Consider the following 14,761-nt stretch of genomic DNA (forward strand, 5'->3'; position numbering starts at 1 on the left):
TATAAAACCGATTTAGGTGATGATGAGGCACAAAGCCAACCAAGGAAAGACGGAGCACCAAAGCGCCAAAGACGAAAGTAAACAGATGATGATGAAGAAACAGAAATGGAAGGTAAGTCTTCATCCCTTTAATAACTTGGTCCAAGGTCTTGGTCACACCTGGCATGACATGCGTCCTGGGTGATCTGATCATAAGTACTACTTGAAGATGCACTGTAATCTGATTGCCCAAACCACATTCGGAGGTGGTCAGAGATGTGACTGTTACATTTGTATTGTGAACACAAAAGCATCTTGATGCTTCCTTGACTGCGGTGAAGTACCACATGTATATGTAGCCAGTGAAGCCCGTGCCTGGCTACGAGTGTGTTGCGAGTCTTGACAGCAACCGTAGTCAAGGTGATGCATTGTTTCCTCCCCCCGCCCTTTACGGAAGTGCCAGGTGGATACAATTAGGTGTGAGCATTAGCTTTAGCATATATACGTACGATGGTACTGGGTGTAGGCATATCCTCACTTTGCTGCGGTCTGTTGTGACTTGGCTGATGGTCATCGAACGGTAGGTTGCTCCTAAAGGTGGCGCTACTTGGCTTGCGGTTTAACATTAATGGGTAATGTCCCTATGCAGGTGTGCTGGTCTAGGCAAGCTTCTCTCCCCATTCTGTGTCGACGGTGCGTTGGCGCCGAGCTCTCGGAAACATCTTAAACGCGGTAGCCGTTTGTTGTGGCTTCACTGCATTTTATCACTCCTGTAATCTGGTTGTGCTGGAGCAGCACCTATCCGTAGGTAGGTACGCGGTATTCCGCATAGTTTGGTGGGTACTGGTAGCTTATACAGCTAATGTCTATCCGTAGGTGTAATGTGGATTGGGGCAGCAGCTAACAGGGTGTGAGCTGTGTATAGCAACAGCCGAAGGTCCTGTGTGAGCGTCGCCAGTGACCAGTCCGCGTGGCGTCTGACGAGTGGAACAAAGAAATTTTTTAACACCTACATAGTGAAATTGGAGCCGCTGCTGTTTTGCGGCGTCTGTTTTGCGGCGTCTGTTTTGCGGCGTCTGTTTTGCGGTGTCTGTTTTGCGGCGTGTTTTTTCTGTTTAATTGACTTACTGTTTTATTTACTTTGGCAGCAGTGTTTGGTTTAGTGTGGGATTGTTTTTAAAGTATTATTATTTGTTATTTTTGGGAAAACATTGTTGGCTGTGGGGTGTCCTGTGGGTCTAGTGGTCGGAGCACTTGTGAAATTCTAATTGTGTCTCTTCTTCTTGTAGGACATTTGGATGCCCCCCTTTCTGTCTGTTCACTCGTGGTTTGGCACCTTACTTGCTGTGGTGTGAGTTCACGTGCACTGCACTTTTGCTTGCGTGTGTGTGGGTGTGTGTATTGGAGACTTTAGAATACAGACAGGGCTAGGCCATCTGTAATTGCACACCCCCGGCCAGTATCCCAGTTCTTTGGAGCTCTCATATTTCTTTATTCTATTTGATATGTTTTCTTCTGTACTGTGTCTTTGCTACATTTTTAAATAATACTAATAAACGAGTGATTTTATAGGTGGGTTGCGAATAAACCTTTCTGATTTCAAGGTGGATGAAATCAAACTGCTCAGACAGTCCATGGCTGGATCTGGAACAAACACTCTGTGGGAAATTGGAAATATCTGACTTACCTCTCATTAGCGCCAGCATTAAACATTACAATTGCTTTAAAAGCCTTACAATAAGCACCACCCTGATAGCCTGGTGGGAATTCTTAAAGATGGCTAAGTCCCTTGTAAATTAACACCCATTTGGAACAATCCCGATATATGTCGGAAAAAGACAGTACTGAATTTTTCAGAATGGCAAGAAAAAGGAATAAATAATTTAGAACATGTTATTCATGATGGGACCTTTATTTCATTTGAAGATCTTATTTTAAAATATGAAATTAGCAGTAGCAAATTTCTGGAATATCACCAATTGAGGTCCATCATACAGGCAAGATTTAATTTAAGTAATCTAAATCTAGAAATCCCTGTGTGGATAACAGACGTTTCTAAAACTCTATACCCCTAAACTGTTATCAAAAATATACAAGTTATTATTAAAAATTAATGATTCAATATCCCTTCCAATTACAAAATGGGAGAGAGATCTTTCCATCATCCCGGATGAAAACTTCTGGACACAGATATGTCTAAACACTTTTAAAATGACTAAAAATCCAAATTTACAACTTATACAATACAAAACTCTCCATAGAATACATTATACAGGGCACAGAATGTTCCAAATGGGCCTCAGAGAAACAAATATATGCACTAACTGCACAGGTAATTATACTGAAAATTATATGCATGCTATATGGTCTTGCATGCCTGTTCAGAGATTTTGGCAGACGATATGTGAAGACTTATCCACATGGTTCCATTGTGATATCCAAGTCTCACCAAAACTGTGCATTTTAGGTGATATAAGTGAATTAAACATAGAAAAGAATATATCACGTATAGTTCTTACTGCCCTATGCATCGCCAAGAAAACTATCCTCATGAAGTGGAAAACAAAAAATGATTTATGTATCACTCACTACAGAAACCTACTTTTAGACCACATTAGTCTGGAAAGAATGTCTGCTACCACTAAAAATCAATTGACTACATTTTGAATCCCTCTGGTCCCCACTGATCAGCTCCATCATGTGATGGGGGTAACCGGCTGTAGTCTTGTCTTGTGTACCCAGCAGGTGGCTGGGGGTGGGCTGGGGGATTTGGGTGTCTGATGGCTCTTGGACTGGAGATGGGGGCTGCCGCTCTGCGGTTTCTGTGTGCGGGCCCTGTTGTTGATGGTGGGGGGCCTGGATGTGTGCGCTCACGGTCCTGGGGTGGGGATCTGGGGGCCCGTGGGGGTGGGTGCTGGCCCCGTCCAGGGGGCTGGCCTCCTCTGTGTGGGCGGGGGTGCGGGGTCTAGGGCCTTGGCGCCTGGGGTTGCCCGTCCCCCGTTTGGGCTCCTCCCTGCGCTGGAAGGGTCTGTGCCCCCCTGGGCGCACCACCGGGTGGTGGGGGGTTTGGGACGCGCCGGGGTGTCTGTCTGGCATTCCGGGATTCTGGATGCCTCCCGGGAGGAGGGGTGGAGCACTCAAGTAGGGGGACAACCACATAGGGCCGGTTGGTTCTGGACCCAGGACCACTGTGTTTGCGTGTATATGGGTGTGTGTGAAGTTTGTTGCGGGTGAGTGTGTTTGTGTTGGTATGTATGTGTGTGTGTTTGTATGTGTTTGTATTGTAATTGATTAACACAACCCTTCTAACCTATCTTTCTTCCCTCCCACTCCGTTCTCTCTCTCTATCTCTCTCACATGTGTCGAGATGCCCCGTTGGCCTGTCTGGAGGTGCCCCATTCGTGGTTCCAGCGTTCCAGCCATCTTTTTGCACTCTCTTTGTACTGTTGTTCTTGTTTCTGTTCTGTTTCTTCTGTGCGGGTCGACCCACGGGGGTTGGGTTCCTCGGACTGAGCCTTGGTCCCTTCTAAGGTTTCTTCCTCTTATAGGGAGTTTTTCCTTACCACTGTAGTCACCACAAAATTGGCTTCACTGTGGTGATGCTCATAAGAGGCGTGGACCTGTTTTTCTGTAAAGCTGCTTTGTGACAACCTTGTTGTAAAAAGCGCTATATAAATAAACTTGAATTGAATTGAATTAATTGTGAGTATGTGTATTGTAATTGTGAGTATGTGTATGTGTGATAATTGTTGTCTCTTGTGTGCGTGTGGGGGTGTATGTTTTGTGCTGTGTCAGCTGTGTGGGCGGGCGCCGGCCTGGAGCGTGGTGGTGTCCTGGGGCGTGGCCGCTTCGGGCCCGGGGCCGGCCTTCCCTGCGCCGCGGCCGGGTGTAGGAAACCGGGTTGCCTAGTGAGCTAGCGCCAGCTGGCTCTCTTCCTCCAAGGGGTAGTTCTCTGCCTCTCGGTCTTTCTTATCCTGACTCTTCCCCTCCTCTCACTCAGTCAAACATCACACTACACATGGGGGTTCTCTCACACCCTCTCACACCCCGGTTTGGTGCACCCTGCCTGGTGGGGGGACTGGCCGGTCGTTCGGGGCCGGGGTGGCTGCCTCCCTGGGTTGCCGCTGGCCCGTACTGGTGTCCGCCCGCCGACACTGTGAGTCCATGTATGTTCCGTGTGTGTGCATGAGTGGGTGACCGGCGTGTGAGCATGTGTGTGTGGACAGCTGGGCCTGGGTCTATGACTTGCTGAGCCTGGACATCTGTGGTACATGGTGGTGGGCAGGAGTTTCCCCTCCCCACTGCTCCCCGTTGCTTGCCGACTCCGTACCCCCCCCCGGGGTATGGGTGTCCTGTGGGTCCCTGGGTGCATGGCTGGACATCTTGGCGTGGTCCCTGCCCTGCTCCCTTGGCGGTTGTGTCCTGAGGGTGGTTTGGGCCTCTTTGGCATGGGGGGGTCCTGCCGGGGGTCGGCCGGTCTCGGGCGCCTGGGGCCTCGGGGGCCGCATGCTCGGCTCATGCTGGGGATGTTGACCTGCCGGGGGGGTGGGCTGCTCATTGCCTCTGGCTCTCCGGTCACTTGCCCTTTGTCTGTGGGCGCTCTGTCTGGGGCCTCCATTCTTCGTCCTCTGGGGCGTGCACGCGGTGGCCGTCGGAGCATGTGGCCTCAGGTCTCCTGAGTTCCTAATGGGCTGTGGATGGTCTGGGTCCCCCGGGTCCTTCCCTATCTGTCTCTGGAACACGGGGGCATGGTTGCGGCTTCTTGCCCTCATTGCTGAGCACATTCCATGACACATGACACGTGAACGCATATACACACATATACACATTGCTGCAAACAGTAGAATTGTGTGTGGTGGTGGGGTGTATATGTATATATGCATATGTATAGATATGTAAACATGTGTATGTATGTAGCAGCAAATAGTAGAATTATGTCTGGGTGTATATATGTATATGTATATGTATAGATATGTGAATATGTATATGTATGTATATCTGTATAATTGTTTTTTTCCCTTCTCTTTTTTTTTTATTTACTTATTTATCTATTTATTTTTATTTTTATTTAGTTGTCTGTTTATTTACTTATTTTATTTGATTTTTATTTTTTTTATTATTTTTTCTATTTTTTTTATTTACTTATTTAATTATCATTATTATGATTTTTTTTTTTTCTCTCTCTTTCCTCCCTTCTTCTCTTTCTTTCCTGTCCTCTTTTTTATTGCCTGTCAGGCCTGGCCAAACAAATAAAATACAAACTTTAACAAGAATAGGCTTTAGTAACCTATAGCGCTTTTTCTTGTGAAAACAAATATGTTTGGTACATCAGTACATTCGGATTACCATTCCGATTGCAAAAATGGCCAGACATGACAGGTTAAAAAAAAAAAAAACCTTTCTGATTACCTCAATCCACATCTCTGGATATTTATTCAGGTTTACCTGTGTGTCTATGTGCCTTTATTGGCTTAGATTGACAGATGTCCTGGGGTGAAATTCCCCAGGTGGCGTAGTCGGGTTTGCTATATTACTACGGGCCACATATAGCCACGTCATTGTCTGCTGGAAAATACGCAAGCAAGGCTACAAGGACATTTGGCATATAGGTAGTGACTGCACAGTGCTCTTCCTCCAGTGAAAATGATGTAAGAAACCCCTCAAGTGGCTGTAGGAGAATATGTGTTTTGGCTGTATAACGGTCTCATCACCAGAGACACCTTCCGTTGTGAACTTCTGTAAAATGTATTTGAAAAGCTGTTGTACAAAAATAAAATGTTTTGCTTTCTTTCACAGAGGAGGATGATGATGTCCCCCCTACCATTTGTAAGAAGAAGGTAAAGAAGAAGTTGCTGGTGGAACAGCCCAGTAAGTTTTAACATGTATATCCTAAAGCATTGCCCAGCATTTCTCACCAATCTTATTCACAAGGAGCCAGCCTGACTGCAGATTTTCATTGCATTTAAGGAGAAGCACACCTGAACCCAGACGTTCATCATTTGGTCTTATTCTTCAAAGAATTTGTTAGCAGTATGAGGTATGATCATGGTTGCTTGGACGGAAAACATGTGGTCACACTGGCTCTTCATGGAGAAGACTTGTGATCAGTTTAGGTATTAAGAGTAAAAGAAAGCAGGTAGAAGATCGTGGTGAGTTTTAATGTGCATATACTGAAATGGTATGAGCGCCCTTGAAACCCTTACCTTACAGCTCCACTATACACAGTCATATCAGATTATGACCACCCTTTGTTTCTACACTCACTGTCCATTATATCAACTCTGTTTACCATATAATAGCACTTTGTAGTTCTACAGTTACAGACTGTAGTCCATCTGTTACTCTGATACTCTGCTACTCTCTTCTTCAGGACCCTGATGGACCCTCACAGAGCAGGTACTATTTGGGTGGTGGGTCATTCTCAGCACTGCAGTGACACTGACGTGATGGTGGAGTGTGTCAGCATCACTGCAGTGCTGAGAATGACCCACCACCCAAAAAGTTCCCATCCACTGTTCCACCTGTTGCTGCACAACTTATCAGCCACCCCATACCCCTTTCATCATTGGTCAGTTTCTGACCGCAGCTTGCTTCTATACGTGTAATGCGCTGTCTATACGCGCAGCTCGCCGTCTATACGTGTAGTACGCTATCTATACGCGCAGCTCGCGTCTATACGTGTAGTGCGCTGTCTATACGCGCAGCTCGCGTCTATACGTGTAGTGCGCTGTCTATACGCGCAGCTCGCCATCTATACGTGTAGTGCGCTGTCTATACGCGCAGCTCGCGTCTATACGTGTAGTGCGCTGTCTATACGCGCAGCTCGCGTCTATACGTGTAGTGCGCTGTCTATACGCCCAGCTCGCGTCTATACGTGTAGTGCGCTGTCTATACGCACAGTTCGCGTCTATACGTGTAGTGCGCTGTCTATATGCGCAGCTCGCTTCTATACGTGTAGTGCGCTGTCTATACGCGCAGCTCGCGTCTATACGTGTAGTGCGCTGTCTATATGTGCAGATGAATAGATAAACACAGGATAAGTATGAGATTCAAATTCAGCCCCCCCCCTTCTCTGCTGGTCCCCCTGGGAAGAGCTGAAGAGCCTGATGGCTCTGGGGACAAAGGATCTCCTGAATCTGTGGGTTGAGCACCTCTGTGACAGCAACCTGCCACTAAACCTGCTCCTCCTGTCCATGATGATGGTGTGCAGTGGGTGGCCATCATCCTCCATAATGGAGAGCAGTTTGTGTAGTGTCCTTCTCTCAGCCACCGTGACCACAGAGTCCAGTTCCACACCGACCACTGACCCCGCTCACCTGACCAGCTTGACCAATTGCATCTTGTCTCTCCTTTTTATGCTTCCTCCCCAGCACACCACAGCATAGAAAAGACAGCTGGCAACCATGGTCTGATAGAACATACAGTCAGTGTGCTCACTGCCCCCAGAGTGTGTGCGTTCACTAGTGTGTATGTGGTGTTTCACTCCACAGACGGGTGAAATTTCCCCGTTGTGGGACTAATAAGAGTCCCATAATCTAATCTACTCTAATCTTAATCTAACCATGCCTGAGTGATGTACTCACTTTGCCCGATTTAAAGGGCTTGTGCTATGATCAGAACAGAGGGCCCTAACGGTCAGAGCTGACCCTCATCAGTATGTCTTGGGCTTTTCGCAGAAGATGGAGATCTTGAGAATCTGTCCGGCGGTGGAGACGAACGCTCCTCCTGACTGCCACAGTGCAGGAGCTTAGCGTTCCTGCCGCAGTGTGGAGTGAGACATTGACGCCTCTGTTTCATGGGGCGTGGGAGATTCTGTGTCGTTCTGTTCTGTTTGTTCGTTTGATTTCATGTGATTTTTATTAATATTAAGACCCTGTCTTTAAACGTGTTTGAGACCTCTTAATTAAAATGCTTCGTTTCTAGTCTTATCTTACCTTACAAACCAGTAGAAACCATCAGAAGTTTCTTTTGTTCCAGCTGGTTTTAGAATGTTCAGCTATGGCAGTTTGTGTGTTTCTGATTGGTCTGTATCAAATTGTAAAGACCTGTAACGGCTTAATAGGTAACATTTTAAACGGGTAACCTGTGGCCGCCTCTAGACGCATCTGATGGTTTTCTAATGGGACCTAAAGGTGTTTACAGGAAGCTAGTCACCTGTAATGGAGTTAAGCCAAGTCCCATTAAAGTCTCACCAGAGTTTTTCCTGCTTGCCCTCTTTCAGCAGGGATGGACCGTGAATTTAGAGTGATATCTCGAGATCTTCTGCTCAAAGCCATTTTCAGACATTAAAGGGGAAAATGATGGCTAGTGCCTTCCGCCCGAAGACTGCTGGGATAGGCTCCGGCACCCCCCCCCGCGACCCTGACGGAGAAGCGGCTAAGAAAATGGATGGATGGATGGATGATGGCTAGTACATGCTGAGCAGGTCAGCACTCTGACCTGCCCTGCTGGACGGGAGCTACACTGGGCTGGAAGGAGACTCAGCCTGTGCTGCACACAGCGTTTCCATATGGAGAAATCCTCAGGAAATGACAGATGAGGAAATATAAGAAAGACGGTCTTAATATTAGTCAGTTACGTATTTACAGGGACGGTTAAAGCTCTGCAGCGAGGGACATTATACTATTATATTATACATTATTATTTAATCCGTGTAGACGTTCATAACAGATTATCTTTAACACCTTCTTACATGAAGCTGAAGTTCATATTTACCCCTTTTTTCATTTAAGGTGGAATTTTCCCATTCCACCTTAAATGGTGCAGCTTCAGTTAAATAGAAGAATAATAGCCGCGTAAACGCCTGAATCCGATTACACTCCAACCGGAAGGCGGAAGAGTGTTCTGCGCATGCGCGGCGCGTCACAGCGAAAGGTTTATACCGGCAGTGGCGGAGCCAGACTTTTATCCTTGGGGTGGCCAGAGGGTGGCCAAAGCTATTTTAGGGGGTCCACAAACAACGACAATGAATATTTAAGAAACACAATCAATTGCAATCAAAATCTGTAAATGTTGTAGTTTTTCATATCAAGTACATCTTAAGCATACAGGTGATAAGATTTGTGTATGAAATTTGCAGTTTATTAACAATGTACAAAATGTACAACATAATAAATGTAAAAACACAGACGCATGCAAATACCCACACAATTTGTTTAGAACAAAATGTTCAATGGTGCCATCTCGGCATGAACATAGTACAGAGCGTATCAAGCTCATCACGGGGTCAGTTGCATCTCTTGGCTCTGGATCATCTTCACCCTGGTCTGAGGCAGAGGTCTCTGTGTCCCCCCTCAATGAAGCTACACTGTAAAAGAATATTTAAAAACTAAATGAATATTCAGCCGTCATTTTAAAAACACGTGTTATCAGTAACCAACATTGTGAAGATTCAGTAAAATGAATTAGTAAACTAGGGATGGGACTGCCTCTGTAATGACTCTGACCTGGTGATGGCCCGCTGGGTTGTATCTTCATCATCATCATCATCAAATTTTTTGTATAGTGCTTTTTACAACGGATGTTGTCACAAAGCAGCTTTACAGAATTTCAGAAAAGAAAAAGTTTCAAGAGAACTGTAAGAATGTACAGAAACCCCCCAGTGGGCAAGCCAGGGGCAACAGTGGCAAGGAAAAACTCCCTCAGAACTTGGGAGGAACCAGGCTCACCAGGGGGGACCCGTCCTCCTCTGGTCAAACTACCTACAAGTGATTATATTACTAATATTAACAGCAGTAATATTGGTATTAGGAATAACTAGGAGACTATGAGAACATCAGCGTAGGGTGGGCAGCTCATCCAAGGTAGGTGGTGGTAGCTGGGCGTGGGCAGCTGGTCTGAAGTGGGTAGCAGGAGGTCTCGGCAATCAGTCGTCCTTCAGTGTCCAGCCGGACATATGGGTGATTGTATACTTGGAAAGAAAGCAGGTAAATGGAATTAGTTTTGTTCTATCCGTTTGTACATAAACAGGGAATGTAAACATTTACAGAGTGTGGCTAATGACTCCGGCAGATCTGACTATGACAGCTTAACTAAAAGGAGAGAACCAGAAGGACACACAGACACGGCAGCACTCTGAAACAGTCTGGCATCCCTCCGCTCCACCGTCCACAAAATTGAGTGACCGCGTGCAAGCAGCGGGACGACAGCACCAGCGTCTCAGTTTACTATAATTCCCTGTGTCCATGGACCCCTGGATCTGCTGCCTTTATCTAGGGGGGAACATTAGCTACCAAAAGCTAAACTGAACAAGTGAGTTTTCAGCCTAGTCTTAAAGATTGAGACTGTGTCTGAGTCCCGAACAGTTTCTGGAAGATCATTCCAGAGTTTGGGGGCTTTATAAGAAAAAGCTCTTCCCCCAGCTGAAACCTTCTGAATTCTGGGGACTATTAATAAGCCAGCGCTCTGTGATCTGAGTGGTCGTGATGGCTCATAATGAGAAATAAAGTCTTGCAGGTATTCAGGAGCAAGACCATGTAGGGCTTTATAAGTCGATAAAAGGATTTTATAATCAATACGGAATTTAATAGGCAGCCAATGAAGTGATGATAGCACTGGACTGATATGATCAGATGTTCTAGTTTTAGAGAGGACCCTGGCTGCGGCGTTTTGGACTAGTTGGAGTTTGTTTAAATTCCTGCTCGTGCATCCTGACAGTAGTGCATTACAGTAGTCTAGCCTAGAAGTAATAAAGCCGTGTACTAGTGTTTCTGCATCACGCAGGGACAGGGCATTTCTGATCTTGGTGATGTTGCGAAGATGTAGAAAAGCTGTCCTAATGATGCTGCCTATGTGTTGATCGAATGATAAATCTGAATCTATTATAACGCCAAGATTTTTTGCTGCTGATCCAGGTGTGGCTGGAAAGTATCTGACATTGACTCTCCTGACTAGTCCCTGGGTGGAAGCTGTCAGGACTGCTGATGCCAGGGTTGATTTCTGATCTGTGCCTGACTTGCTTCTCTTTACAAAGAAGTTATATATCTCCCCCTGCCTCTTCATTCTCAACTCACCCTGTGCAGAAAATAAGCCTGTCTTCTTACTTCTGGCATCACTTACAATCCAAATATGCGAAATGGGAGAGCTGCGTTCAGCGTTCCCATGATCAGTGAGGGACAGAAATGTCTGGTTTTAAAATAATTCGCTGTACTTGAGTGCAGATCTTTCAGTAACTTACTCTACTCATCACTGACGCGGTGTCACACAGACTTAAGTCAGGGGAAAGATCCCGCTGTAGACGGAACATTAACACACATCCCAAGCTGTAAAAACAGTTTCGGGGAGGTGCCACAAAACTACAAAAATACATGTTCTATCTGAACATAAGTGACTTTAAACAACGACTCTGACTCGAAACCATAAAACTTACCCCAGTCCATCAACACGGAGCTTTAGGCTGCTGTTCTTCTCCTCCTTCAGTGGGGTGGATTACAATTCTGTGATACACAGCGCCAACTACTGCACAGGAGGGGCCTAGCAGGCAACAGACTTCACCGATTACAAAATGCAGCAGGCGCTTTTCTACAAGACGTGCGGTGCTGTGACATGTCAGTCATCTGGGGTGGCACCAGGGGGGCCAATCAGATTTCAGGGGGGTCCAGTGCCACCCCGACCCCTGCTTTGGCCCGCCCATGTATACCGGTAACACGGCGGAGCAGAAACTGGTCTGCAGAGGAGATGAGGTTCATACTCCGAGCTTTAAAAGACGGCGGCGGGGCGGACGGCCAGCTTCTGTGTGTCAAGCAAGATGTCTTCCTTTATAAGTGTATGTGAAGGACGTTTCTCGGAGCCTGACATCAGTTTAAAGCCATTAAAAACACGAGCGCGCCGAATGGACACTCATCTCGCGCCGGCTGGACCTCACGTGATGTTCGCTGTCATGGTAACGGTCACTCTCAGCGCTGCTCTGCGCATGCGCGTGAGCGAGATAAACACCTCAGTCTGAGATTGTCATCAAAAATCTGTGCATGTAAACAGCCGCTGACAGACTTGCTGATGGTGGGATTACGTGCGTACCGGATCTCGCGATATACTCGTTGTTATCGTGAGGTTCAGCCAGGTGAGTTATTAGAGCAGTAAAAGCCCCCGTGCGCAGTTTGGGCAGCCCGGATTAACCGCCGTCTGAGGATCACAGCCGAGCGAATGCGGGGAGTCGGCTGAGTCGTGAGGAAGTGGTGGATGAAATCCTGAGACTCATCGCCTCTCAGTCCCAGTGAATCTGGCCACAACACCAGACAAGCAGAACTTAAGGTGGAACGGGGAAACGTGGCGAGCCGCTGCTGAAGGCCGAGCCGAGCGGAGAGACGAGCGGTCAGGGCGGAGAGGAAAGCCGCTCCGCTGAGCAAGGCGCTTCGGCTCTCAGCGGCTTTATTCCGCCCTGGGAGCGACAGCGGCGGAGCTTCTCCACCCATTCATTCCGGCCGCAGAGCAGCGAGCTCAGCACTGGAGCTGCTCTAATGGGCACAACGGCATGCAGGGGCCTGCTTACTGTTGCTAAGCAACGGTGGATGGGGTGGGGCCTAATCGCTAATAGCCGATTGCGTCATAACTGCCTGTGACGTCACAATGGCCCGGTATATGGCTGTCCATTCCTGGGTCATTATGCTTTTGGCGAGACGGTGAGCAGAAAAGCTGCGGAAAACTGAATCTCTTTGGAGCACAAAACTTCATCTTTATCTCCATCAGGTATGTTTCATTTGTTGTTTAGTGAGCTTTATTCTTCACTCATTCATCACAGCACTACAGTGTAATAAGATAAGATAGGATAATCCTTTATTAGTCCCACAGCGGGAAAATTCACAGTATTACAGCAGCAGCAGAGTAACAGGAGTAAGGCACTCAGTAATAGAAATAGGAAACAGTATAAGCATTATAAACATTATAAATGATAAAAAAAATTATGTTATACTGTTATGATGACATGACGTTATAGTATTAAAGCTCTACAGTGTAGTTATATAATGTTATACTGTTATGATGACATGACGTTATAGTATTATAGCTCTACAGTGTAGTTATATAATGTTATACTGTTATGATAACATGACATTATAGTATTAAAGCTCTACAGTGTAGTTATATAATGTTATACTCTTATGATAACATGACATTATAGTGTTAAAGCTCTACAGTGTAGTTATATAATGTTATACTGTTATGATAACATGACATTATAGTATTAAAGCTCTACAGTGTAGTTATATAATGTTATACTGTTATGATAACATGACATTATAGTATTAAAGCTCTACAGTGTAGTTATATAATGTTATACTGTTATGATGACATGACGTTATAGTATTAAAGCTCTACAGTGTAGTTATATAATGTTATACTGTTATGATAACATGAGGTTATAGTGTTATAGCTCTACAGTGTAGTTATATAATGTTATACTGTTATGATAACATGACATTATAGTGTTAACACTAATCTTCCGCCAGCTACGAAAATTTTCGTAAGGGAAACCAGCGACCATGTAGCCCACTCCTCTGCTGTGAAGCGATTAACGCCCATTGTCTTGGTAATGATATGGAGTGCGGTGGAAGTGGAAACCCCCCATGCCCACCACGCTCATACAACTCCCAAAGCAACGAACGTGATACAACTTCAAGGTAAACTTGAAGTTACAAGTGGACTGTATATGTTACCGATCCTACAACAAGCGGCAGAAAATTTGTAGACCCGTGTTTCAAAAGTTAAAATTCAAGCGCACGTAGCAGCAGACGTAGAGATGACTGTTTCACTAATGAATCCCGCTAAACAATAAAAAAAACCTACAGTTTGAATCTCGCTCTTTGTACATTTCTTTTACTATAATATATAATGATATTTTTCGTCATCGAACACTTTCGGTTCTGCGTTTCAATTCGTGTAAGCGCTGTTTATTCTATTTTATGCTGTACTGCATCCAACAACAATTGTAAAGCTATTCTCGACAGAATATACTCAATAAAGGCAATGAGAGGAAAAAACAAATACATGTGCTGCTAAACAACTTTATTCTGATCAAATAGTCATTGTCTCCTTGATTGAAGCCACAGCGAACATTGCCGACCAACACTCCGTCATCGCACCAATTGGACAGAGGACTGCTCGTAGAAATAGGACTGCCATGAACGCCATCAACTCGCTGACAGAAAGACTCCAGCTGCGGTCTGTTCTGTGGGCTTCATGGACTGTGCATTCAGTGATGAGTCTCAGCATCTCTATGTCGACCAAACACAGAAAACTCCGCAGTCTGCTTGTGATCCTACGCTGTATAAGTAAAAGTAAACAAAAGACGCAAGGTTAATTACACGTACTAAATATCAGTCAAACACAAGCATAAACACTGCTAAAAATATTAAGTTACTATACCTTTGCATGCTCTGTAGGCCCAGCCGGCTCACTGAATGTAGAATTAGGCAAACAGCTGACACGAGTGCGTGTGATGTCAACCTTCTCCCAAACAGTTCCATCTTTTGCCCGTATGCTTGGTGCAGATGTGGTTTGCCTCTTTCTTGGAGGGCTCTGGATTACCTCATCCGATGCACAGCTGGTGTCTTCATCTGATGAATCGCTGGTAATTTCATAAGTACGGGAGAGTTCCTCTCCCCCATCGGACTCACAGCTGTCCACGTTGGTAAGGATAGCCAAAACTTCTTTAGCAGTGTACGTCCTCTGGCTTGCCATAGTGCTTTCAGTCTTCTCCACACAGGATAGTAGGGAAAATGTAATTCACCTGCATTTGTGTTTCTGCTTTTATCATAACTCTGAAGAACACGCCCACAGCAGCTCATAC

General features: G+C 45.8%; 1 long non-coding RNA gene across 1 annotated transcript; it reads left to right on the forward strand.

Moving 5' to 3' along the window:
* The first annotated feature begins 536 nt into the window (after positions 1–536).
* On the forward strand, positions 537–7,863 carry LOC108415613. Its single transcript, XR_005130042.1, has 3 exons — positions 537–787; positions 5,776–5,847; positions 7,656–7,863. It is a non-coding gene; the product is annotated as an uncharacterized LOC108415613 (long non-coding RNA).
* Positions 7,864–14,761: the final 6,898 nt, after the last annotated feature.

The sequence above is a fragment of the Pygocentrus nattereri genome, unplaced genomic scaffold (assembly GCF_015220715.1).
Source record: "Pygocentrus nattereri isolate fPygNat1 unplaced genomic scaffold, fPygNat1.pri scaffold_74_arrow_ctg1, whole genome shotgun sequence".
Classification (NCBI taxonomy): Eukaryota; Metazoa; Chordata; class Actinopteri; order Characiformes; family Serrasalmidae; genus Pygocentrus; species Pygocentrus nattereri.